The 27,364-nt window shown below is 41.1% G+C and overlaps 1 pseudogene; it reads left to right on the forward strand.

The window, feature by feature from the left end:
• The first annotated feature begins 1,617 nt into the window (after positions 1 to 1,617).
• Positions 1,618 to 27,364, forward strand: part of LOC137562112 (zinc finger protein 850-like) — a 226,278-nt pseudogene continuing 200,531 nt past the window's right edge.

The following is a 27,364-nucleotide window of genomic DNA, read 5'->3' on the forward strand; positions in this document are numbered from 1 at the left end:
AGGATATTTGTGATCAACAACTACCAATATGGTTTACAGACAAATGAATGCACATATATTTAAATCAATATGATTAAATAAACCGGCCAATGTGGTGTATATTTTTTCAAAATGCAAAAGTCTAGGGAGTTGTGACCAAAAATCATACAAAGGACCTAGTAAAAAAAAGGTGCGCTGCTGTTCCTAGGAATGAGTCAATTCCCCCTCTCAAACATATACTCAAAGTCAGCCAAGCGCTTCCTTCATGTGCTATATGACCTCCTCCTTTAGCACACTGCCATGGTCCACTACACCTCCAGCAGGGTCACCCTGTGTGATCCGAACTCACCAAATATGGTGGGCCATATATTACAGTGGCCTTTCACACTTCTGGGGCATTAACAGGCTCCCCATGCCCTCGAATTCTCCTCTTCTTAACCACTTGCCGACCGCACGCTTATACCGTGCGTCGGCAAAGTGGCAGCTGCAGGACCAGCGACGCAGTATTGCGTCGCCAGCTGCAGGCTGATTAATTAGGAAGCAGCCGCTCGTGCGAGCGGCTGCTTCCTGTTAATTCACGGCGGGGGGCTCCGTGAATAGCCTGCGGGCCGCCGATGGCGGCTCGCAGGCTAAATGTAAACACAAGCGGAAATAATCCGCTTTGTTTACATTTGTACGGCGCTGCTGCGCAGCAGCGCCGTAAGGCAGATCGGCGATCCCCGGCCAATCAGCGGCCGGGGATCGCCGCCATGTGACAGACCACATCCTGTCACTGGCTGCACAGGACGGATAGCGTCCTGTGCAGCCCAGATCTCCCGGGGGAGCAGGTAGGAGAGGGAGGGGGGAGAATGTCGCCACGGAGGGGGGCTTTGAGGTGCCCCCCCCCCGCAACATGCCACCAGCAGGAGCGATCAGACCCCCCCCTGCACATCATCCCCATAGGGGGGAAAAAAGGGGGGCGATCTGATCGCTCTGTGTGCACCCTGATCTGTGCTGGGGGCTGCAGAGCCCACCCACCACAGATCATAACAAACAGCGCTGGTCCTTAAGGGGGGGTAAAGGGTGGGTCCTCAAGTGGTTAAAACACCATCAGCCCACTTTTCTTCAATAATCAGCAGCAAAATTTCCACAGCCATATACCTCAATGACAATAAAACGCTTTCATTGTGCAGTATAGTTAAAAACAGTGTACTTTATTCTGATGTTACACTCACATTTAGCAGGATTTGGTCAGGCATGTGGAGTTACTAACGGGCTCCCCCCCGTGCGGCCTCCCGGGCTGACCGCCGTGTTGTTGTTAACCAGGGTGCGCGTTCGCTTCCACAGCCAGCCTCCCTCCGCTAGACGCGAGACTTCTTCCACATGTTGCTCCTCCCAACTAGTTGGAGGAAGGATGGAGCCTTCATGCGGTATTACGCTTATATGCAGTGCCCTCAGCTCCGCCCCGCCAGATGCATCCCCTCCGTGTCACGCGTCCCAGAGCCCGGAAGCCCACACTATCCACCATAAAACTTTATTAGTATAAAAGCTACTCCATTGCAAAATTATTATATCACATTTAAAAAATTAAGTAAAATTACATATATTCACAAAAATACATTCTTATCAGTACATCACAATAAAACTAACATTGTCATCATGAAGTTTGACATTATATTCAACATACAGCCAGACGTGGTGAGCAGGACATCCACTACCAATTCAAAGTTGGTCCAATCATTATTAATTTCTTATATATTCCCATTAATTACATCCACCCCATTCTTATTACCCTTATTAATTTAAATGGCATTTATCCCCATGCATGCTTAGGGGTGGGGAGTTCATGAAATAGGGATTCCTCTTGGAGTGTGTTTTGGACTGGGGGGCTGGACTCCAGGTATTGCCATTTAAATTAATAAGGGTAATAAGAAGGGGGTGGATGTAATTAATGGGAATATATAAGAAATTAATAATGATTGGACTAACTTAGATTGGTAGTGGATGTCCTGCTCACCATGTCTGGCTGTATGTTGAATATAATGTCAAACTTCATGATGACATATTATGATGTACTGATTAGAATGTATTTTTGTGAATAAATGTAATTTTAATTGATTTTTATTGTGGTATAATAATTTTGTAATGGAGTAGCTTTTGTACTAATAAAGTTTTATGGTGGATAGTGTGGGCTTCCGGGCTCCGGGACGCGTGACATGGAGGGGATGCGTCTGGTGGGGCGGGGCTGAGCGCACTGCATATAAGCGTAATACCGCATGAAGGCTCCATCCCCTGAATGAGTCGTGTGACCGTGACAAAACTAGTTGGGAGGAGCCACATGCGGAAGAAGTCTCGTGTCTAGCGGAGGGAGGCTGGCGGTGGAAGCGAACGCGCACCCTGGTTAACAACAACATGGCGGTCAGCCCGGGAGGCCGCACGGGGGGGGAGCTCGTTAGTAACTCCACATGCCTGACCAAATCCTGCTAAATGTGAGTGTAACATCAGAATAAAGTACACTGTTTTTAACTATACTGCGCAATGAAAGTGTTTTATTGTCATTGAGGTATATGCCTGTGGAAATTTATGCTGCTGATTATTGAAGAAAAGTGGGCTGATGGTGTTTTAAGAAGAGGAGAATTCGAGGGTGTGGGGAGCCTGTTAATGCCCCACAAGTGTGAAAGGCCACTGTAATATATGGCCCACCATATTTGGTGAGTTCGGATCACACAGGGTGACCCTGGTGGAGGTGTAGTGGACCATGGCAGTGTGCTAAAAGAGGAGGTCATATAGCACATGAAGGAAGCGCTTGGCTGACTTTGAGTATATCACTGAACATAACAGCTAGGTATATGCAGTGATCAGGTGGGTTCACTCAACACAAAGCTAGGTATATGCAGTGATGAGGTGGGTTCACTAAACACAACAGGTACTAGGTATATGCAGTGATGGGTATTACAATGTGCACCTGCTGTCACACACATAGGTAGCCACTGAATGTGCTGGGCCTGGTAGTGACACACACAGTATGAATTAGCAAGGCTGTCTATGCAACACAAGTGTCAGTGGGACACACAGAAAAAAAAATTGATCACAAGAACAAGATTAGCTCTCAAAAGAGCGGTTGTGGGGTGCTATTTTAGCAATAAGAATCAGCCAGGAGCAAGCTTTCAAGCCTATAACAGCCTAACTAATCTTTCCCTATGAGAGTCTGCCAGCAACTTTCCCTTCTCTCACTATTGCAGGCACACGAGTGAGTGTAATGGCTGGCGGAGCCTGCCTTATACAGTATAAGGGGGGGAGTGGCTCCAGGAGAGAGTGTAGCCTGATTGGCTACAATGTGCTTGCTGACTGTAATGTACAGAGTCAAAGTTGACCCTAATGGTGCACTATGGGGGCGAACCGAACTTCTGGAAAAGTTTGCATTACATGGCGAACACGACCCACCGTAAGTTCGCCTGGAACCGTTCGCCAGCAAACGTTCGGGCCATCTCTAGTTTGAAGGTCATGGATTATGGCATTAATATTGAGGTGTGAGATAACTGTATGAGATGATTCCAAGCACATATTTCATACCTTATCCAATTTAGTCAATTGAGCTCTAGACTGATATGTAAGTTTATAAAGTCGTAGCTGGCATTTCCCACATTAATCCAATCACATAATGTAGGGGTAGGGAAGACTGTTTCCATCTTGACTTTCTTGCATAGAATAGTATGATCCTAATAAGCACCATTTTATACCACAGGCAATATCTCCCAGCATACCTAGCATGCAGACTTTAAAGGGTACCTGAGGTAACATGTGACATGATAAGATAAACATGTGTATGTACAGTGCAAAACATATTAATAACAAGGCTGTTTTCATTTCTTTTATTTTGCTGCTGGAGGGCTAGTTCACAGAGCTCAGTTGTGTTCCAGAATAATTCTGTCAGCTCACTGCCCATACAATTCTATGAGGCTGTTCACAGAACTGCGTTGTAACAGATCATGTTATTCTGATTTTAGTTTTTTATACCAAAGCCCCCATACATGCTTGAATCACCAAATATGAAGGGTATGCTAAGGAGAATTACGGGAACAAGAGGAAGAAAAACATATTTTTTTTCAAAAAGATCTTGTAGTTTTTGAGAGTATTGATTTGAATACTTCAAAACAAAAAAATGTTTTTAAAGTCAGCAAAACAACATTCATTTTGCAGCAGAATTCAGAATGTCATTGCTCTGGGGCTTGCCATACTTAGTATAGCAAATCCAGGGCTGGGAATGGGATAGACGTATGTGGCCCTGTCTGTCAGTCATCAAGGCAGGAATTAATGCATCTCCGTCGTTCGTCGGGTATCGAGAGGATATGACACTGGATCGTTTCTGTGGATACTGTCAAGTGAATAATGAAAAGAAAGTTATGGTTAATTAAGTTCATTAAAGGGCTTTTTAATGGTTGCCTTTTTACTTCATATTAAGTCTTTGTGAAAATGTTCAGAGTGTGGGAAATGTTTTGGCGATAAAGGAAACCTTGTCAAACATGAGAGAACTCACACTGGTGAGAAACCACATTCATGTGCTGAGTGGGGGAAATGGTTTGCACAGAAATCCCAACTTGTTACACATGAGAGATCTCACACTACTGAGAATCCCTTTTTTGTGCTAAGTGTGGGAAATGGTTTGCTCACAAATCAGAGCTTGTTTCACTTGGCGGCTTTCACACTGGGAAAACACCCTTTTCATGTTCTGAGTGTAGGAAATTTCTTGGGCATAAATCACTGATGATCAGACGTGAGAAGTCTCACACTGGTGAGAAGCATTATTCATGTAGTGAGTGTGGGAAACGTTTTGTACAGAAATCAATTCTTGTTGCATATCAGAGGTCAGGGCCGGTTCACACTTGTTGCTAATGTATCCCTATGGGATCATTCTCACTGCAGTATTTGTGATTTGCATGAATTGAAAACATGCTGCATGCAGTGCTCTGGGGGATCATTGCGATGAGATTCACATTCTGTTGAATGGGAATCACAACACAAATTACAGCAAAATTGCAATCATGTTTGCAATTGCGATTTGGGTTCAGAGTGTGAACTAGCCCCACACACTGGTGAGAGGCCCTATACATGTGCTGAGCGTGGGAAATGTTTTGGTCAGAAACAAAACCTTATAATACATGAAATATTTCACACTGGTGAGAGGCCCAATTCATGTTCTGAGAGTGGGAAATGTTTTGGGGGCAAATCAAACCTTGTCATGCATAAGAAGTCTAACACTGGTGAAAAGCCCTATTCATGTTCTGAGTGTGGGGAATGTTTTGGCCAGAAATCAGACCTTGTCGCACATGAGCGATCACACACTGTTTACAGGACCTATCCATGATCTGAGTGTGGGAAATGCTTTGTTTCAATTGGCATTCAGAGTGTGAACTAGCCCTCTCACACTGGTGAGAATCACTATTCATGTGCTGAGTGGGGGAAATTATTTGCACAGAAAGCAGTTCTTGTCACAGATGAAAAGTCACACACTGGTGAGAAGCCCTATTCATGCACTAAGTGTGGGTAATGTTTTGGTCATAAACAAAACCTTGTCATACATGAGAGATCTCACGCTGGTGTGAAGCCCTATTCATGTTCTGAATGTGGGAAATGTATTGGGAGCAAATCAAACCTTGTCATGCATAAGAAATATCATACTGGTCAAAGAAAGCCCTCTCCATGTTCTGAGTGTAGGAAATATTTTGTACAGAAATCGGACCTTGTCACACATGAGAGATCACACACTGGTGAGAGGCCCTATCTATGAGCTGAGTGTGGGAAATGCTGTACAAACATTTCCCACACTCAGCACATGAAGGTGATTTCTCACTAGCGTGAGTTCTCTCATGTTTGACAAGGTTTCCTTTACCAGCATAATATTTCCCACTCTCATTTCCACAAAGACTTAAAATGAAATAAAAAGGCAACCACAAAACAGTCTTTTAACCATTTTCACCTTTTGCATGTAGCTGCAACGTCCAAAAGGCTGCTACTATGCTACTGTGCGCTCCTGCCGTCCGTTAGCCCAGAGGTCAATGAATGGGGACACAGTTCCTATTCATTGATCTAAGTCCACATTAGAAAGACTACTTTCAGAATCCGTGCTCTTTCTAAAGAAAAAAAGTTTCCAGTCCTCCCTTCACATCCTGTAAGTGAGCGGGCACTGAACACAACAGCTAGGTATGTGCAGTGATGAGGTGGGTTCACTGAACACAACAGCTAGGTATATGCTGTGATGAGGTGGATTCACTCAACACAAAAGGTAGGTATAAGTAGTGATGAGGTGGGTTCACTGAACACAACAGCTAGGTATATGCAGTGATGAGGTGGGTTCACTGAACACAACAGCTAGGTATATGCAGTGATGAGGTGGGTTCACTGAACACAACAGCTAGGTATATGCTGTTATGAGGTGGGTTCACTGAACACAACAGCTAGGTATATGCTGTGATGGGGTGGGTTCACTGAACACAACAGCTAGGTATATGCAGTGATGAGGTGGGTTCACTGAACACAAAAGGTAGGTATATGCAGTGATGAGGTGGGTTCACTGAACACAACAGCTAGGTATATGCTGTGATGGGGTGGGTTCACTGAACACAACAGCTAGGTATATGCAGTGATGAGGTGGGTTCACTGAACACAACAGCTAGGTATTTGCTGTGATGAGGTGGGTTCACTGAACACAACAGCTAGGTATATGCTGTGATGGGGTGGGTTCACTGAACACAACAGCTAGGTATATGCAGTAATGAGGTGGGTTCACTGAACACAAAAGGTAGGTATATGCAGTGATGAGGTGGGTTCACTGAACACAAAAGGTAGGTATATGCAGTGATGAGGTGGGTTCACTGAACACAACAGCTAGGTATATGCTGTGATGAGGTGGGTTCACTGAACACAACAGCTAGGTATATGCAGTAATGAGGTGGGTTCACTGAACACAAAAGGTAGGTATATGCAGTGATGAGGTGGGTTCACTGAACACAAAAGGTAGGTATATGCAACGATGAGGTGGGTTCACTGAACACAATAGCTAGGTATATGCAGTGATGAGGTGGATTCACTAAACACAACAGCTAGGTATATGCTGTGATGAGGTGGGTTCACTGAACACAACAGCTAGGTATATGCAGTGATGGGTGGGTTCACTGAACACAACAGGTAGGTATATGCAGTGATGAGGTGGGTTCATTGAACACAACAGCTAGGTATATGCAGTGATGAGGTGGGTTCACTGAACACAACAGCTAGGTATATGCTGTGATGAGGTGGGTTAACTGAACACAACAGCTAGGTATATGCTGTGATGAGGTGGGTTCACTGAACACAACACCTAGGTATATGCTGTGATGAGGTTGGTTCACTCAACACAAATGGTAGGTATATGCAGTGATGAGGTGGGTTCACTGAACACAACAACTAGGTATATGCAGTGATGAGGTGGGTTCACTGAACACAACAGCTAAGTTGGTATTATGCAGTGATGAGGTGGGTTCACTGAACATAACACCTAGGTATATGCTGGGATCAGGTGGGTTCACTCAACACAACAGGTACTAGGTATAAGCAGTGATGGGTATTACAGTGTGCACCTGCTGTCACACACACAGGTAGTCACTGAATTCGCTGGGCCTGGTAGTGGCACACACAGTATGAATTAGCAAGGCTGTCTATGCAACACAAGTGTCAGTGGGACACACAGAAAAAAAATAGATCACAAGAACAAGATTAGCTCTCAAAAGAGCTGTTGTGGGGTGCTATTTTAGCAATAAGAATCAGCCAGGAGCAAGCTAACAAGCCTATAACAGCCTAACCAATCTTTCCCTATGAGAGTCTGCCAGCAACTGTCCCTTCTCTCACTATTGCAGGCACACGAGTGAGTGTAATGGCCGGCGGAGCCTGCCTTATACAGTATAAGGGGGGAGTGGCTCCAGGAGAGAGTGTAGCCTGCTGACTGTGATGTACAGGGTCAAAGTTGACCCTAATGGTGCACTATGGGGACGAACCGAACTTCTGGAAAAGTTTGCGTTACATGGCGAACACGAACCACCGGAAGTTCGCCAGCGAACCGTTCGGGACATCTCTAGTTTGGAGGTCATGGATTATGGCATTAATATTGAGGTGTGGGATTACTGTATGAGATGATTCCAAGCACATATTGCATATATTATCCAATCCAATTTAGTCAATTGAGCTCTAGACTGATATGTAAGTTTATAAAGGGGTAGCTGCTGGCATTTACCACATTAATCCAATCACATACTGCATGGGTAGGGAAGTCTGTTTCCATTTTGACTCTCTTGCATAGGTTAGTATAATCCTAATAAGCACCATTTTATACCACAGGCAATATCTCCCAGCATGATGAGCATGCAGACTTTAAAGGGTACCGGAGGCGACATGTGACATGATGAGATAAACATGTGTATATACAGCGCAAAACATATTCATAACAAGGCTGTTTTCATTTTTTTTTATTTTGCTGCCCGAGGGCTAATTCAGTACTTAATTGTGTTCCAAAATAAGGCTGTTCACAGAACTGCGTTGTAACGGATCATGTTATTCTGATTTTAGTGATTTATACCAAAGCCCCCATACATGCTTGAATCACCAAATAAGCAGGGTATGCTAAGGAGAATTACGGGAACAAGAGGAAGAAAAAAATATTTTTTTTCAAAAAGATCTTGAAGTTTTTGAGAATATCGATTTTGAATACTTCAAAACAAAAAAATGTTTTTAAAGTCAGCAAAACAACATTTTGCAGCAGAATTCAGAATGTCATTGCTCTGGGGCTTGCCATACTTAGTATAGCAAGTCCAGGGCTGGGAATGGGATAGACGTGTGTGGCCCTGTCTGTCAGTCATCAGGGCAGGAATTAATGCATCTCTGTCGTTCATCAGCTATCGAGAGTATATGACACTGGATCATTTCTGAGGATACTGTCATATAAATAATGAAAGAAAAGTTATGGTTAATTAAGATCCTGAGGGATTTTAAGCCTTTTAGAACCTTTTATCCTGCTGGCACCTCTGTTCACTCTTACATTAATCTCACCAGTGTGAGTTCACTCATGTTTGACAAGGTTTCCTTTATCGCAAAAATATTTCCCCCACTCTGAACATTTTCACAAAGACTTAAAATGAAATAAAAAGGCAACCATTAAAAACACACAAGTCTATCCCATTCCCAGCACCTCCTGGGGGATTTTAAGCCTTTTAGAACCTTTTATCCTGCTGGCGCCTCTGTTCACTCTTACATTATCAATATCCACCCCTGGTGGAGGGGTGTTGCCCCTTATTTCCTTATCTACAGAGAGCGACTTTTAATCCTGAGTGAGGACAGGTCTAATCTCCTCACCTGCCTATACAGTGGTTACCTAGGAGGTAACCCACGTTTGCTAGTATATACATTATATACTTTTCATTTCCAACCCCTTGTTTTGCATACTACACTATATTGGGCTCTCGGTATTCCTTTGTCTTTATCATCACACTGGTGAGAAGCCACATTCATGTGCTGAGTGGGGGAAATGGTTTGCACAGAAATCCCAACTTGTTACACATGAGAGATCTCACACTACTGAGAAGCCCTTTTTTGTGCTGAGTGTGGGAAATGGTTTGCTCACAAATCAGAGCTTGTTTCACTTGGCGTCTCTTACACTGGGAATACACCCTATTCATGTTCTGAGTGTAGGACATTTCTTGGGCATAAATCACTGATGGTCAGACGTGAGAAGTCTCACACTGGTGAGAAGCACTATTCATGTGGTGAGTGTGGGAAATGTTTTGTACAGAAATCAATTCTTGTTGCATATCAGAGGTCAGGGCCGGTTCATCCTATGGGATAATTCTCACTGCAGTATTTGTGATTTGCATGAATCAAAAATATGCTGCATGCAGCACTTTGGGGGATGATTGCGATGTGATTCACATTCTGTTGAATGGGAATCACAACACAAATTACAGCAAAATTGCAATGCAAAATAGCAATCATGTTTGCAATCACAATTTGCGTTCAGAGTATGAACTATCCCTCACACACTGGTGAGAGGCCCTATGCATGTGCTGAGTGTGGGAAATGTTTTGGTCAGGAAGAAAACCTTATAATACATGAAAGATCTCACACTAGTGAGAAGCCCAATTCATGTTCTGAGAGTGGGAAATGATTTGGGAGCAAATCAAACTTTGTCATGCATAAGAAGTTTTATACTGGTGAAAAGCCCTATTCATGTTCTGAGTGTGGGAAATGTTTTGCACAGAAATCAGACCTTGTCACACATGAGAGATCACACACTGGTGAGAGGCCCTATCCATGAGCTGATTGTGGGAAATGCTTTGTTTCAATTTGCATTCAGAGTGTGAACTAGCCCTCTCACACTGGTGAAAATCACTATTCATGTGCTGAGTGGGGGAAATGTTTTGCATAGAAATCAGTTGTTGTCACACATGAAAAGTCACACACTGGTAATAAGCCCTATTCATGTTCTGAGTGTGGGAAATGTTTTGGGAGTAAATCAAACCTTGTCATGCATAAGAAATATCACACTGGTGAAAAGCCCTATCCATGTTCTGAGTGTGGGAAATGTTTTGCCCAGAAATCAGACCTTGTCACACATGAGAGATCACACACTGGTGAGAGGCCCAATCCATGAGCTGTGGGAAATGCTATACAAAACATGTGCTGTACAAAACATTTCCCACACTCAGCACATGAAGGTGGTTGCTCACCAGTGTGAGTTCTCTCATGTTTGACAAGATTTCCTTTATCACCAAAATATTTCCCACACTCAGTTCCAAAAAGACTTAAAATTAAATAAAATAGTAACCACAAAAAAGTCCTTTAACCATTTTCGCTTTTTGGACATAGCTGCTACTTCCAAAAGGCTGCTACTATGCTACTGCACGCTCCCGCCGCCCGTTAGCCCGGAGATCAGTGAATGAGGACACAGTTCCCATTAATTGATCTAAGTCCCCATTAGAAAGACTTATTTCAGAATCCGCAATCTTTCTAAAGGAAAAAAAGTTTCCTGTCCTCCCTTCACACCCTGTAAGTGAGCGCGCTCGCTTACAGGACTAAAAAAAAAAAAAATTGACAAAAAAATTGACAAATAGTAAAACTACATCTACATACATTTTTTTTTTAAATAAATACAATTTATTACATTTAAAATGTACTGTTTACACTCCACACTCCAAAAAACACAAATCATTTTTTAATAAAAACAAAATACAATAAAAAAATAGTTATCTAAGGGTCTGAACTTTTTTTTTAATATGCATGAGAAGAGGGTATATTACTATTATTTTTTTAAATTATTTGCTTGTAAATAGGGATGGACGCAAAACTGAAAAAAATACACCTTTATTTCCAAAAACAATATTGGTGCCATACATTGGGATAGGGACAAATTTTAAATGGTGTAATAACCGGGACAAATGGGCAAATAAAATACATGGATTTTAATTATGGTGATATGTATTATTTTAAAGGTATAATGGGCAAATCTGAGAAATAATCATTTTTTTTTTCATTTTTTCTTAATATTCCCATTGAAATGCATTTAGAAAAAATAATTCATAGAAAAATGTACCACCCAAAGAAAGCCTAATTAGTGATGGAAAAAAATAAGATATAGATCAATTCATTTTGATAATTAGTGATAAAGTTATTGGCAAATTAATGGGAGGTGAAAATTGCTCGGATGCATAAGGTGAAAAATGACTGAAGGCTGAAGTGGTTAATAATCTTAATTAACCATAAATACTTATCTTTCATTATTCGCATGACAGTGTCCTCAGAAATGATCCAGTGCCATATCCTCTTGGTACCCGGTGAATGACGGATAATCCCTCCCCTGATGACCGATGGACAGTACCACACACATTGATCCCATTCCCTTATCAGAGCTAAGGGGCCTTATCAGAGTAGCATAGCGAGCGCTATGAACATATGCCTGCTAAATGGCATTGACAAGAGCTCCACTCATCCTACCCTGAGCCCCTGCAGGTCCAATCACTTTAAAGGACATTATCCCCGCACTTTGATTGGCCCAATAGGCTGCCTGTCACTTGACATGCACAAACAACCTCAAGAATCAGAATTCCTCACTGACTCTCACTACTCTGCATCTCTCATCACTTCACTTTGGTTCCTGCTCCTATTCACTTCAGAAGTGGTATTTCCTCTATAATACTTCTTATTGATACTTTCTGTTGCATTATATTCTTGGGGGATACGCTGTATAGGTTCGCACTGGCACTTTTTGTCTATATTGGTCATCTTTTTGCACTAGCACTTTCATTGGTATGCTTCACTCTAAATACTTTTTCACATTGTTGGCATTTTTTATGGTGTTATCACCCTTACACCAGCACCATGTGATATCTATGAATATTAACAATATTGCACAGAGCTATGCATATTTTTTCTGCATTTTTATTGTATGCTCCACTGAAAATATTTTTTTCTGTTTTGCAATCTGTTCTTGGGAGATTGCACGTTTTATAGTAATAATATATATATATATATATATATATATATATATATATATGTATATGTATATATATATATATATATATATATATATATATATATATATATAGATATATATATATATATATATATATATATATATATATATATATATATACTGTTTATGCCATTAGTATTACTAGACATTTGGCATAGTTTGTTATTATGTTGTATATTAATCTGCATAATAGGAAATATAGAGGCTTGCCTATTTATTATTAGTCTTTATACAGACTTATGGATGTCATGCGACCATGCCTTATTTTTAACATTCTTTTTAATCATGCACATTTGATACAATAGTTTCTTAACAGTGAAGCAGTGATTCATTTTGATTTCGTCAATTAGGATTTCAGAGTGGGAATTCTGATTCTTGAGGTTGTTTGTACATGTCAAGTGACAGGCAGCCTATTGGGCAAATCAAAGTGTGGGGATAATGTCCTTTAATGGTACTGGACCCGCAGGGGCTCAGGGTAGGATGAGTGGAGCTCTTTTCATTGCCAATTAGCAGGCATAAGTTTGTAGCGCTCGCTATGCTACTCTGATAAGGCCCCTTAACTCTGATAAGGCCCCTTAACTCTGATAAGGCCCCTTAAATCTGATAAGGCACCTATAAGGCCCCTTAACTCTGATAAGGCACAGTATGACTCACTAACCCAGTATTAAGGCTCCCTAACTGGCTTAGTGCCAGTTAGTGAATCAAGGCCCATGAGTTTTTTCAGCAGATAGATGGCTGGATAGCCAATTTTTGACAGGTTTGATCTGATGTTGATCATTTTTCTAATCGATTTTCTCATAGAAGTGAATTGAAATCGATCGGAAAAATGATCGGAAAATCAATAGGAAAAACTATCAGAAAATCGTTTGGAAAGTAATTCTGCCCCCCCAAAAAATCCTCATTGCGTATTCCCAGCATTAGTTTATCTACCATGGTTCTGTAAACAATCATAGGCAGCACACATTAAAGCACCTCATACCTCCACCAAGGTTGGGTTGGGTTTAAATGGGCATGGTCCTCCTCACCACTCCCCTTCTGCCTCTACCTCCATTTCTGCCACTCTCCCAGCAAGTCCACACAGAAAGGAGAATGTGCTTAAGACAGGCCACTAGGAATCCCTCAAACATCCACCTTGCCAGGCAGTGCTGAAAGTGCTTTCCTGCAACTGCTTTCCTTCAGGGACAGAAGACCCACTGCCCAAGAAGCCCTTTGATCACTCCACCACACAAGTAATCTGTTGGAATTTAATTTTTAACAAAAATGTCAGGATATTTCCCCTGGCAAAAGCTGACACAAAGCCACACTGCAACTGTTCTTGCTGCCCCCCCTTCCCCCACTCCAACTCAGGTCCTCCATCCTTGGGCCTAATATTTTCTACTACTTCTAGACAGCTTTATGAATGGAATTATTTCATGATATCATCCAGTTATGTCACCTGCTAGCAATGCAGTACCCTGCTGCTTTGTCTGCCCAGCCTACAGCTAGTGCTCTGAGCTGTCATTTAGCATTGCCGTCTCATTCTCAGGCCCCAATTCCAGCCTAATGTTTTCACTGTTTTATGTCTATTTATGTTTATTTTATGTATTTGACAGGCATGCATATCATCATCAAGCTGTAAAGTAGCAACAAATCTTTTTGTTCTGTACATCACATTAGTTTCCATTTTCTAAAAGTTTTTTTTTTCTAGAAAAATCACGCTTTGAGTATAGCATCTGCATCTTGTAGTTTGTATGTTTCAGCTCGTGCTTGTGTGACTGTCTTCTGGGTAGTCCACTTTGCTCCCAGTCCCACATCCCATAAACAGGTTCATTGATCCCTTTCAACTGGCTACAAATTCTGCTATTTTACCACATTTAAAAAAAAAAAAAACATTAAAAAAACACCTTTCCACTTTCAATTTTATTTTCTCAAATACTAAACAGGTCTTTTTTTTATTTTTTTTTACTATTCCTTTTTTTCCTACTGTTCTCTCTAACTTACCTAGCAAATTTGTTGATTCTAGCATGAATGGGGGCTTTGCTATTAACCACTAATTTTGGTCCCTGGCTTTAAAGCAATTCACAAAATAAATTTGCCAAAAGTTTGTGGAACCATGAGGTCTGAGGAAACTTAGCTATTAAACATCTGTATATCTACTTATTCTCCACACCTTGACCAATCAGTTAATTGGTGTCAAACTTTGAAATTTTTCCTGCTTGCCACTTTCCGTTACAACATAGTATGCAAATAAAGAAAAAAAAATCATCAATTAAGCTGAAACAATAAGTGTCCTCAATATATGGATCCAAACTCGACCACTTTGGGTTTTTCAACAAAAGTTATTTCAATACATGGAGCCAAACTAAAAATACAGAGCAATTCTTAACAAAAGACGAGTCTCACTTTAAGTGTCTATTGTATATTTTATTGATGTAGATCACAGATGAGTGCATCATTCAGTACTACAGAGTCTGTAAACACAATGATATGTATTCTTTTGTCACGTGGGGCCAGATTTATCAAAGCATTACTGACAGTTTTTTCTTCTTAAACAGTTTTAATCAGCAGGGGAAAAAAAAAAATAAAATAAAAAAAAATACATATATCCAGGCACATTGCCTCTAGTTAGGACATTAAATAAATTATTAAGGAAAGGGAGGTGCTGAAGGGGGTGTGGCTAGTAAACAGCAAAAATCTATTAACCCATCACACTCTTGCATGCAAATGTTCAAACAAATGCATTCACAGATTCACTCATCCAGGCACAACTGTTATCCCTACAGCTAAGTTAAAAGCCGGCGTTTTAGTTCACAGAAGAATACATTCTTCTGCGCAGTATAGGTGACTAAGCATAAGAATGCATTCTTCTGTGAACTAAAACCCCGGCTTTTAACTTAGCTGTAGGGATGACAGTTGTGCCTGGATGAGTGAATCTGTGAATGCATTTGTTTGAACATTTGCATGCGAGAGTGCGAAGGGTTAATAGATTTTTGCTGTTTACTAGCCACACCCCCTTTAGCACCTCCCTTTCCTTAATAATTTATTTAACGTCCTAACTAGAGGCGATGTGCCTGGATATATGTTTTTTTTTTCTTGTTACTGACCCCTGTGGCTAGGGTTTTAATTCAGTGCACTCCCTCCTTCCCCTGTATGTTTGTCAGCATGCACACAGCTTATGCTGGTGTATGTGCATGGTGCACATGGACACATAACGTTAGCTCCCTTGTGCGATTGGTAAGATGCACTGTCTGTCCCAGGAGAGGACGTCAGGATGTGTGCTCCTAAACCATTGATAGGTTTGATGCAATGAATGTGTTTGCATGTTTGCACTATGCATGTTACAGGGCCAGAATTAGGACACCTATGTTTACCTGGGTACCTCTGCGCAGTATAGGTGAATAAGAATAAGAATGCATTCTTCTGTGAACTAAAACCCCGGCTTTTAACTTAGCTGTAGGGATGACAGTTGTGCCTGGATGAGTGAATCTGTGAATGCATTTGTTTGAACATTAGCATGCGAGAGTGCGAAGGGTTAATAGATTTTTGCTAATCAGCAGGGGGACAGTTCTGCATGGTAATAAGAAGATTACTAAATCCTACTTAACAGTGGCAGCTTAGCATGAATTTCTAGAACAGCACCACAGTTAAGAACAGTGCAAATCCATCCCTAAATTGCCACAGATTAAGAAGTGGTTAATAGCACATCTACATCTTGTGCAGCAATGTAAACTTGACATGATTTGTGAATTGCTCCTCCTTCCTGCTGCCAGGTGTCCTGTGAAGCTGTTCTGTGCTTAACCATTCCAGTGCTGGGCATTGATGCAATACAGCAGATGCAGATTGGTTACCTCAGCAACAGCAATCTCTCTTCCACACTGCGCTGTCTAAGAAACCTTCCAGATTCCTCCTATTTTACCACAGTTTAAGAAGGAAACTGCATTATCTAGTGATTTCTTAAGATGTCTGAGACCGTTCTACATGGATTTCTAAAAACCTACCAATATTTTGTCTCAGACACTCATGATCAATGTCCCCCCGTGGACTTTTAATGTAATTTGCATTGTTTGTTTGAGGTAGGTGAGGTTCTACTACATAGAAATGCAATTGATTTCAGGTATTTCCCACAGAGTGTGGTTTTCTTCTCAGCCTATTTATCTCAATTTATGCTAAATGCTACCGTGAGTTGTTGCAAGTCTCTGTTTTATCCAAAAATAAATAAATTCCCAAATCAGCAGACATTCTGCACACATAGTTACATGCAGACTGGCAGCAGAGTTTAACAATCAATGTTATTTTATACTATACTGCCAAAAAAGTCTGTGAAAAAACTGTACAGTTTCTTGTTCCAGTGGTTAAATCTAGTTTTTTAAGACTTGTATGATTTACTATTTTCAATCTTAATTCATTATAACAAAAAAAGAGCAGTTTAATAGCCTGATAAGTTATCTAACTACTTCATAATGACACTTCACATAGTACTATAGAGTAAAAACTGATTCAAATGCATGAATTACCTTAAATAAAAGCTGCATGGATATTCCAGGCAATACAACATGCATTGTATTATCACTTGCATTTGTAGTTATATCCACATCAGTCTGGTTCTTACAATCCAGTGTCCCATCAGCAGCAATTCTCTTCTAAGATGAATGTATGAGAACTAATAACTGTTCTTTATATTTCTTTTAGAAAGTGAATAAAAATAAAGATACCATTTAAGATACACATATTCATGTAAGATTCTTAGCAAGATAATATTTTGGGGAAAGTCGTTTTCTAAATCTGTGAATTTAGTACTAAACATATTAATCCACATGTGGAGAACATAGAAACTGCCCATCCTCTACAGGCCTATGCTTTGTAATTACATCTATTGTTATGCTAGGGAAGAGTCTCCAGCTTGGATCAGCTCCCTTCATTTGCCTTTAGTTTCTTTTGTGGAATGCTAATGAAGTTATCACCTGTCTGGGGGGTTGGGTTGATATAAAGAGGTCTAGAAACTGTCCTTTAACACTACTGTAAATAAACCCTTTGTTGATAACAATGAACCCTTTTTATCCAATCAAAATCCACCTCATACTAGTGAATGGAGGAGATGTGACTATAAGAAGGGCCAAACATCAGTCACTCAGGTAGAAAGATCACAGAGAGACAACAGGAATAAGGAGCCCAATACTACGTCCTGCAAGGTAACTATGTCCTTTCTGATTTCCTCAGCTGCAATCTTGTTCTAATTGCATTTTTGTTCTCTTTTTGTTGTGGTATTTTTCTTTCTTTAATGTGTGTTTTTAAATGAAATATAAGTTATATTTATGAGTTTGATATTAGGTACTTTAGGGTGGGGACTAGGGAGGAGGCGCTCTATAAGAATGTTGAAAAATGTAAACCAATTTAATAAAAAGAGATAAACTTACCTCAAATGAGAGACACCAATCAGTGAAATAGAAGTTTATTCATGCACATGGCCCGCTAGATGAACAATTTCAAAGGTGTTGTCCTGATTACTAATGTCAATAGTAGACTTGTCTGCAGACAAGTCTGCAAGGCTGGGACAGATGCTCTTACTCTCTACTGACTTTTCTCCATACACTTTTTGTTGACTTTAGAAATAAGGAAGACATCACTGAAACAGTGAAGATAGTATGAGCTTGATTCACTAAGACAAATAGCATGCCTTATCCGAGTTAACACACCTTACCAGAGATAACAGTCCTTATCAAAGGTAACATGCCTTATCAGAATAGCATAGCGAATGCTATGAACCCACAGGGGCTCAGGGCAGGATGACTGGAGCTCTCATCATTGCCAATTAGCAGGCTATGCTACCCTGATAAGGTGTGTTAACTTTGATAAGGAGCGTTATCTCTGATAAGGCGCGTTAAGTAGCATAAGGCATCCTATTTGTCTTAGTGAATCAAGCCCAATCTCTGTCAAGTATATAAATGCATCTCTTTATTTAATGATTAGCATCAGTCTTGTCAAATAAGTAGATAAATACCTTTTTTTTTTTTACTGTTTTTAAACCTTTTATTATCCTTTTCTGTTGCCTTCTCCTTACCCTAAGAACTATCACCCCAGTGGGGAATTTATCTTTAGGTGGTCATTTATGACTTACCTGAAAGTGCTTGTTTGTTTGAGGGCTCTAGCCTGATTTTGTGAGTATCCCACTTTTTATGATACCTTTGTTTCATATTGTATGTATTCTCAGGAGAATATAAGGATGTAGAGAATAAGAGGTAATATCGTGTCTTGCCACTGGTGCTGCTCCAGGAGTAGGCTGTGTGAAAACAAAAAAGGCAGATCTATCTGCCTTGACAGCCTACTCATTAGTGCATATTATTAGACAGATCTGAATCTCAGCATCCTTTAGGTCCTCTCCATTCTCCCGCTGTATACATCAGCATTTATTATTGTTTTTTTTATTATTATTTATTTAGTGCCAAAATATTTTATAGCACTGTATATGTGCACTGTACATGTGCTCAAAGAATACACTTACAATCTAATGAACCTAAAGGGGCCCATAAACTCAGCCGATTTTCTGGCCGACCGATCGATCAAAATCGATTGATCGATTGCAAATCGGTTGGCCAATCGACCGATCCACGGCCGATTTCGATCGATTTTGATGGATTTCCATTGAACTGGCAGGATGGAAAATCTAGGTCGATCTGATGAGATTGCTTATCATTTTGCATTGGCCCTAATGGAAATCTGATGGCAAAAAAATGCCATCAGATCGGATTTCAATAGATTTCAAACTGAAATCTATTGGAATTCTATCCTAGTAAAAAATGTTCTAAAAACACATCAGATAGATAAGAAATCCATCTGATGATCTATCTGCTGCTAATCTGATGAGTGTATGGGCACCTTAAGCCACATATACACAAAGCTTTGCTTCCTGTATATAGATTTGTGATGTATCCACTGATGTGAAATATGTTGGAACTTTCCAAATATACCATGAGTATAATGAAAACGTTAGTCATCTTTCTATTTAGTTTCCTTATCTTTACAATGTTAGAATTGATTTTTTCTCTGGAAAGGAATTGTCAGTGTGTCTTTTATGTCTGTTGTGTTGTTGATTTTAGACTAAATTGTTCCTTTAGGCTAGGTTTACAGAAGCCATTTGAATAACACACACGTAATCATGTATTATAATGAGTGTGAACTGCAATGGAGACTGGCCATAGACTATAACACAAAGCCTGCATGCAGCAGGTTAGAATAATGCGATCAGTCACAATGCAGTACTGTGACCAGCACCATGGAACTGTATGGGTAGGGATGGTGGGCAATGCCCATTACTGAATCTGCGGAAATGCTGCTTTCCACCAATGCCAATTTCTGATTTCCTTTTTTCCAAATTTCAAAAGTTCCGTCTTTTTATTTATTTTTTTCCAATTTCCGATTTTCCAATTTCCTTTTTTTTCTGATTTTTCATTTTCCATTTTTCCGATTTTTGAGGAGTATTGTGTTTGTATTTTTTTTTGCATCAGAGAATGCAAAAAAATTCAAAAATCTAAAATTACTTCGGTAATCCAATTTTTGCGGAACAATTCTGCATTGTCTGATTGGTCCGATGCTTCTGAGCTCTGTGATTGGGCTAAAATGACTTAGTTGCGGTAAATCGGAATTCCATTTTCCAATTTCTGATCAAAAATTATGATTACCGACCGGAAATGTGGAGATTTCAGTTCCGCAGAATCCGAGTGAACATCCGTGTGTATGGGCAGGGAACCGACATGCTGAATTATTATGCAACACAACTAAGCACTGTGGACAGGGCCTCAATGCACACATCTAGATAATGTTTTGTTTTTACTGTGTAAAAGTAATCCTATTATGAGATCATATTGTATCTGTTCTTGTGTTCAGGCTGTGAAGACTTTTCTTTATAACTTAAAGGACAACTGAAGTGAGAGGGATATGGAGGCTGCCATATTTATTTCCATCTAAGCAATGCCAGTTGCCAGGCCCTCCTGCTGATCCTCTGCCTCTAATACTATTAGCCATAGCCCCTGAACAAGCATGCAGCAGATCAGGTGTTTCTGGCATTAATGTCAGATCTGACAAGACTAGCTGCATGCTTGTTTCTGGTGTTATTCAGATACTACTGCAGAGAAATAGAGCAGCAGGGCTGCCAGGCAACTGGTATTGATTAAAAGGAAAAAAATATGGCAGCCTCCATATACCTCTTACTTCAGTTCCCCTTTAACGTGAATCTGAAGTGTAAAATAAAACAAAAAACAGATACTTATCTAAGGAGAGGGAAGGCTCTGGGTTCTATAGAGCCTTCCTCTTCTCTTCCCAGTGTCCTTGGTCTCCTGCACGCTCCTCGGTTTGTATTATACTGTATATATATATATATATATATATATATATATATATATATATACTAGCTGGACGCCCGGCGTTGCCCGGGTATGTATTTGGCTGGTGTTGGCCCCGCTCAGGGGCGTACCTAGAAATCTCCGGGCCCCCCTGCATAAAAAAATCCGGGCCCCCCCCTACCACCTCCCTAGGGCCCGCTCAGGGACTTTTGTGGGGCAGGAGGGGTCGCAGCATAAAATGAGAGTGTGGCCGCAGATCGTGGGGAGGGGGGGACATACCCCCCTCCCTCACCTCGGGCTCTCCTCTCTGCGCTCCCACTCCTGCAATTACTGGTGGCAGCAGGCAGCGGCGGCAGGCAGGCTGAACACATACCTCCTTCTCGCCGGAGGTCTTCCAATCACTAAGTGCTTAATAGAACTTCCTGTTTACACAGGAAATTCTATGAAGCACTTAGTGATCGGAAGACCTCCGGCGAGAAGGAGGTATGTGTTCAGCCTGCCTGCCACCGCTGCCCGATGCCACCAATAATTGCAGGAGGGGGATCACAGAGAGGAGAGCCTGAGGTGAGGGAGGGGGGGGGAATGTCCCCCCTCCCCACCGATTTGTGGGCACGCTCTCCTCTTATGCTGCGACCCCTCCTGCCTCACAAAAGTCCGTGAGCAGGCTCTAGGGAAGCCCCGGACCCCCCCACGGTGGCAGGGGTCGCATCCCCTATTGTTACGCCAGTGGCCATGCCCCCTTCTCCTAACCCTAACACACAATTACTTAATGACCAAGTTTGTGAGCTTTGCGGTCTTTAGCATCAATAATTTGCATTGAAATAAAATAAATCTGATTGGCTGTGGCTCCACCCATTTTCTGAATTTGAACCCAAATCACCCAATGGCCAAGTGTACCAGGTACAGGTGATTAACAGTGCAAGAGGCTTGTGCCATTAACAGTGCAAGAATGGCAGCAATTAAATATTCCCCTTGAAAATCAATAGGTGGATTTTGATTGGCTTTTGTACGCTCAACCCACTTTCTGAATAGTAATCCCAGTCACCCAGTGACCAACTGTGCAACGTTTGTGAACCCTACCATTAACAGTGTAAGAATGGCTGCAGTTTACATTTTCCCAATGAAATTTGTATTTTTCTCCACCCACTGATTTCCTGACATTACCCGGGTATGTATTTGGCTGGTGTTGGCTCCGCCTACTTTTTCTAACCCTAACACACAATTACTCAATGACCAAGTTTGTGCGCTTTGTGGTCTTTGGCATCAATAATTTGCATTGAGATTAAACAAATCTGATTGGCTGTTTGTGGCTCCACCCCTTTGTCTAAATTTGAGCCCCAGTCACCCAATGACCAACTGTACCAGGTTTAAGGCTTGTGCCATTAACAGTGCAAGAATAGCAGCAATTACATATACCCCTTGAAAATCAATAGGTGAATTTTGATTGTCTTTTGTAGGCTCCACCCACTTTCTGAATATTAATCCCAGTCACCCAGTGACCAATTGTGCAAAGTTTGAGAACCCTACCATTAACAGTGTAAGAATGGCTGCAGTTTACATTTTCTCAGCGAAATGTATATTTGTCTCCGCCCACTGATGACCCGGTATTGCCCGATTATATATTTGGCTGGTGTTGGCTGCGCCCACTTTTCCTAAGCCTAACACAAAATTACTCAATTACTCAATGACCAAGTTTGTGAGCTTTGCGGTTTTTGGCATCCATAACCTGCATTAAAATGAAATGAATAAGATTGTCTGTTTGTGGCTCCACCCCCTTTTATCAATTTAAACCCCTGTCACCCAATGATCAACTGTACCAGGTTTAAGGCTTGTGCCATTAACAGTGCAAGAATGGCAGCAATGTAAATATTCCCCTTGAAAATCAATAGGTCATTTTTGATTGCCTTTTGTAGGCTCCACCCACTTTTCTGAATATTAATCCCATTCACCCAGTAATTAACTGTGCAAAGTTTGAGAACTCTACCATTAACAGTGTAAGAATGGCTGCAGTTTACATTTTCCCAGTAAAATTTGTATTTGTCTCCGCCCACTTATGACCCGGCGTTGCCCGCTTATGTATTTGGCTGGTGTTGGCTGTGCCTACTTTTCTAACCCTAACACACAATTAATCAATTACCAAGTTTGTGATCTTTGCGGTGTTTGGCATCAATAATTTGGATTGAAATTAAACAAATCTAATTGGCTGTTTGTGGCTCCACCCCCTTTCTGAAATTGAACCCTAGTCACCCAACGATCAACTGTACCAGGTTTGAGGCTTGTGCCATTAACAGTGCAAGAATGGCAGCAGCGTAAATATTCCCTTTGAAAATCAATAGGTTAATTTTGATTGGCTTTTATAGACTCCATCCACTTTTCTGAATATTAATGCCTGTCACCCAGTAACCAACTGTGCAAAGTTTGGGAACCCTACCATTAACAGTGTAAGAATGGCTGCAGTTTACATTTTCCAGTGAAATTTGTATTTGTCTCCGCCCCCTTTTTGGTTATGGGAATAAAAAGTATCCTATACTTTATTCCAGGTAATGTACTATGTGTGTGCCAAATTTCATTCAAATCCGTTCAGCCATTTTTGCGTGATCGAGTAACAAACATCCAAACATCCAAACATCTGAACTTTCCCATTTATTATATTAGTAGGATATATATATATATATATATATACTGTATATATATATATATATATATATATATATATATATATATATATATATATATATATATATATGTTACAGGTAAAGTACAAAATCAGACATTCTGTAGAATGCCTGAAGCGATTAGGCAAAGTACGAAATGTCTGTTTCATTACGTACGTTGCCTAGGCATGCTATAGAATGCCTGAAATCGTTCAGACAAAGTGTAGAATACCCGGTTCTGTATAGAATGCCTGCTTTTTTCACACTTTGACTGTAACAGCTGCATACCTATGCTGTCAGTGAGGCTAGTGATGATGATGATGGGTGCATGCATGCTGATATTTACTATTTGTGGAAATTGCTGCTGTGAAGGAGCCTTCAGGTGCTGCCAGGGGGAGCCCATGAGCAGGAAAGAGGAGAGAAAAGTTGGACGTGTGCAGGGGGAAATTGGCAGTTGGTTTTTGGCAGTTGAGGCACGGAACACACTTGTCTTTCAGTTTTCTGTGCGCGTTTTTTCTGCACACCTAGGGCTTGATTCACAAAGCGGGGCTAACCTACTTAGCACGTCTAAAGTCTTTAGACGCGCTAACCATGGTGCTAAGTAGGTTAGCACCGGATTTCTCAATCAGATCGCGCACTAACTTTGCGCGCGCAAAGTTTTACGCGCGCAAAGGTTTACGCACGCTAAGTCCCATTGGCTTTAATGGGCACTTTGCACGGAGCGCCCTGTGCTCTGTGCAGTACGCGCATAAAGTTTTACGCGCATAAAGTTTTGCGCGCGTAAAGTTTTATGCGCGAAAAGCTTGTTTAGACGTGCTAAGGGGGTTTTCACAGGCGTGCTAACAGTTAGCACTGCTTTGTGAATCAAGCCCCAAGTGTGTTTCTATGCAGGAAAACACACACGTTTTTTCATAGCAGCTGATGTAATTGATGGAGAAAACTGACAAAATGTGCGGAGTCATCATGCAGAATGTCAGGTTTTTTTCTGCGTGCGAACAACATACTAAGTGTGAACTAGCCCATTGGATAACATGAGTTCTCAGTTTTTCTGTGCAGAAAACGAGCACTTAAACAGTCAAGTGTGTTCCCTGCCTCAAGGCTAGTGAGGGGGAGGGGCCTGGAGAGCCATGATGCAGCAAAAAATAAGTTTAGAGTCATGATACAATGCTCTACTGCAGCAAGAAATAAGCATGATTTTTGTGAGAAAATAGAGTCAGAGACTAAAGAAGAGACCAGCCATTGGTGAGGCTGACAAAGCAAAGCAGAGGCACAGACAAGAGAGCACCACTGAAAAACTAAAGTAAGGAGGAGAAAGAGAGCTGCAGACATAACAGGAGAGGAGAGAGACAAAGGCGTCAATTCACCAGAGGTTACCAACCTATTTATCTCTTGGGAGGTAATTTACCTCCTGTGATATCTCCAAATAGCAATTCTCCAGAAGTATAGGGGAAAATATCGACAGAGAGAAATGCAAGAGACAAATGTGAGATAAGTATGAGATAAATAAGTGATAGTTAGTAGTTAGTTTTTCTCCAAATCACAATTCACCAGGGAAGAAAGGGGGTGTGGCCATTCGTTATTTTTTTCATCTCTTTATTCCCTGAATGAACCTGGAGATATCGTGGTTTTCACACAGCAGCTGCTGCTGTGGAAGATGGAGCCTTTTGAGCTTACTCTGTTAGGCCTGGTGCACACCAAAAACCACTAGCAGATCCGCAAAATGCTAGCAGATTTTGAAACGCTTTTTCTTATTTTTCTGTAGCGTTTCAGCTAGCATTTTGCGGTTTTGTGAAGCGTTTTTGGTGTAGTAGATTTCATGTATTGTTACAGTAAAGCTGTTACTGAACAGCTACTGTAACAAAAACCGCCTGGCAAACCGATCTGAAGTGCCGTTTTTCAGAGCGGTTTGCGTTTTTCCTATACCTAACATTGAGGCAAAAACGCCTGCGCAATCCAAAATCTGCAGCAGCCCGGGAGTATGCGTTTCTGCAAAACGCCTCCCACTCTGGTGTGCACCAGCCCATTGAAATACATTACCCAAGCGTATCCGCAGCCGCAAGCGGATCGCAAAACGCAGCCGAACCGCTCTGGTGTGCACTAGGCCTTAGAGCTTGCTTCTATTATGAGGAGACAAAGGTGCAGGAGGAGGGTCTGTTTAATCGCCCCTCATATTTTTCGTGAGAGAACAGTTCTTGATAATTTTACTGAGACAGGTGGTGAAGAAGTTCAGACTCACTCGTGATATGATTTATGATATGATCCGGCAGAAAAAGGCGGGAATACTCTGGTCAGGTAGTGGTAAATCTCCGCCTCCTACCCACAATGCTTCACTTTCAAGCTTACAGAGAGGAAAAGTATCCCATGTAAATCATTAATACCGATTACCTAACTCTCTGCTTTCTCACACTTTCCTCATGCATATCTCTCCATTATCCCCTGCTATCGAACACTTTTCTCTCTGTCCTCTCACACTGGTGAATTGACTCCAGAGTGTTAAAATACCTCATGAGATAAACTACCTACCTTTTTTCTCTTAGTGAATCCTCTCTGGTGAATTGACACCAAAGTACGTAACAAAAACAGACGTTTCGTACTTTGCCTAAAATGTGTAAAAATAACATATAATTATTTAATTGCAGGTATGATAAAAAGCTGAATTCCTGCTCAACTCTGAAAATATCTGACAACAAAGTAGATCTCCAGCAGTCCATGATGAGTCACAGAGGAGACAAGCCGCATCAGTGCTCAGAGTGTGAGAAAAGCTTCACTCATCTATCACATCTTATTAGACACCAGAGGAGTCACACCGGGGAGAAGCCATTTTCTTGTCCTGAATGTGAGAAATGTTTTAATTTGAAATCAAACTTGAAAAAACATCAGAGGATTCATACTGGAGAGAAACCTTTTTCCTGTTCTGAATGTCAGAAATGCTTTGCTGTGAAATCAAGCCTCATAGCACACCTGAGGATTCATACAGGAGAGAGGAATTATTTGTGTTCAGAATGTGACAAATCTTTCACTCAAATGTCATTCCTTATACAACACCAGAAGATTCATACAGGAGAGAAGCCTTTTTCTTGCTCTGAATGCCAGAAATGTTTTACCAGAGAATCAACCCTCATAGCTCACCAGAGGATTCACACTGGAGAGAAGCCGTTTTCTTGCTCTGAATGCCGGAAATGTTTTACCAGAGAATCAAGCCTCTTAGCTCACCAAAGGATTCACACTGGAGAGAAGCCGTTTTCTTGCTCTGAATGTGAGAAGTCCTTCAGAACACAAAAAAACTTCAACATTCATCTCCGGATTCACACAGGAGAGAAACTATATAAATGCACGGAATGTGACAAATGCTTCACACAGGAGGCACATCTTACTCAGCATCAGAGAACTCACACAGGAGAAAAACCATTTAAATGTACAGAATGTGACAAATGCTTCACAAGGGAGGTAAATCTTACTCAGCATCAGAGAACTCACACAGGAGAAAAGCCATTTAAATGTACAGAATGTGACAAATGCTTCACACAAAGGCCAAGTCTTACTTACCATCAGAGAACTCACACAGGAGAAAAGCCATTTAGTTGCTCAGAATGTGGCAAAAGTTTCTCACGCCAGTTCCATCTGAGAAGTCATCAGAAGATACATGAGTGAGTGGTTGTGAGCCTGTGAACTAATTTCATTGAACATTTTTGATGTAATATCACGGGAATATTACTTTTAATTATAAAAGTTTCTTTTTTAAATATGCATTTCAGAAGCTTATATAGCTTCAGAAACTATGTGCAGTATACACAGAAAGTGCATGCTTATGGTGATTTATTACAAAAAACTGCAGATGAGGTGAACTTTGATCAGCTAGTACACTAAAACCTAACTGATTACTA

This window comes from Hyperolius riggenbachi, chromosome 3 (genome assembly GCF_040937935.1).
Source record: "Hyperolius riggenbachi isolate aHypRig1 chromosome 3, aHypRig1.pri, whole genome shotgun sequence".
In the NCBI taxonomy this organism is placed as follows: domain Eukaryota; kingdom Metazoa; phylum Chordata; class Amphibia; order Anura; family Hyperoliidae; genus Hyperolius; species Hyperolius riggenbachi.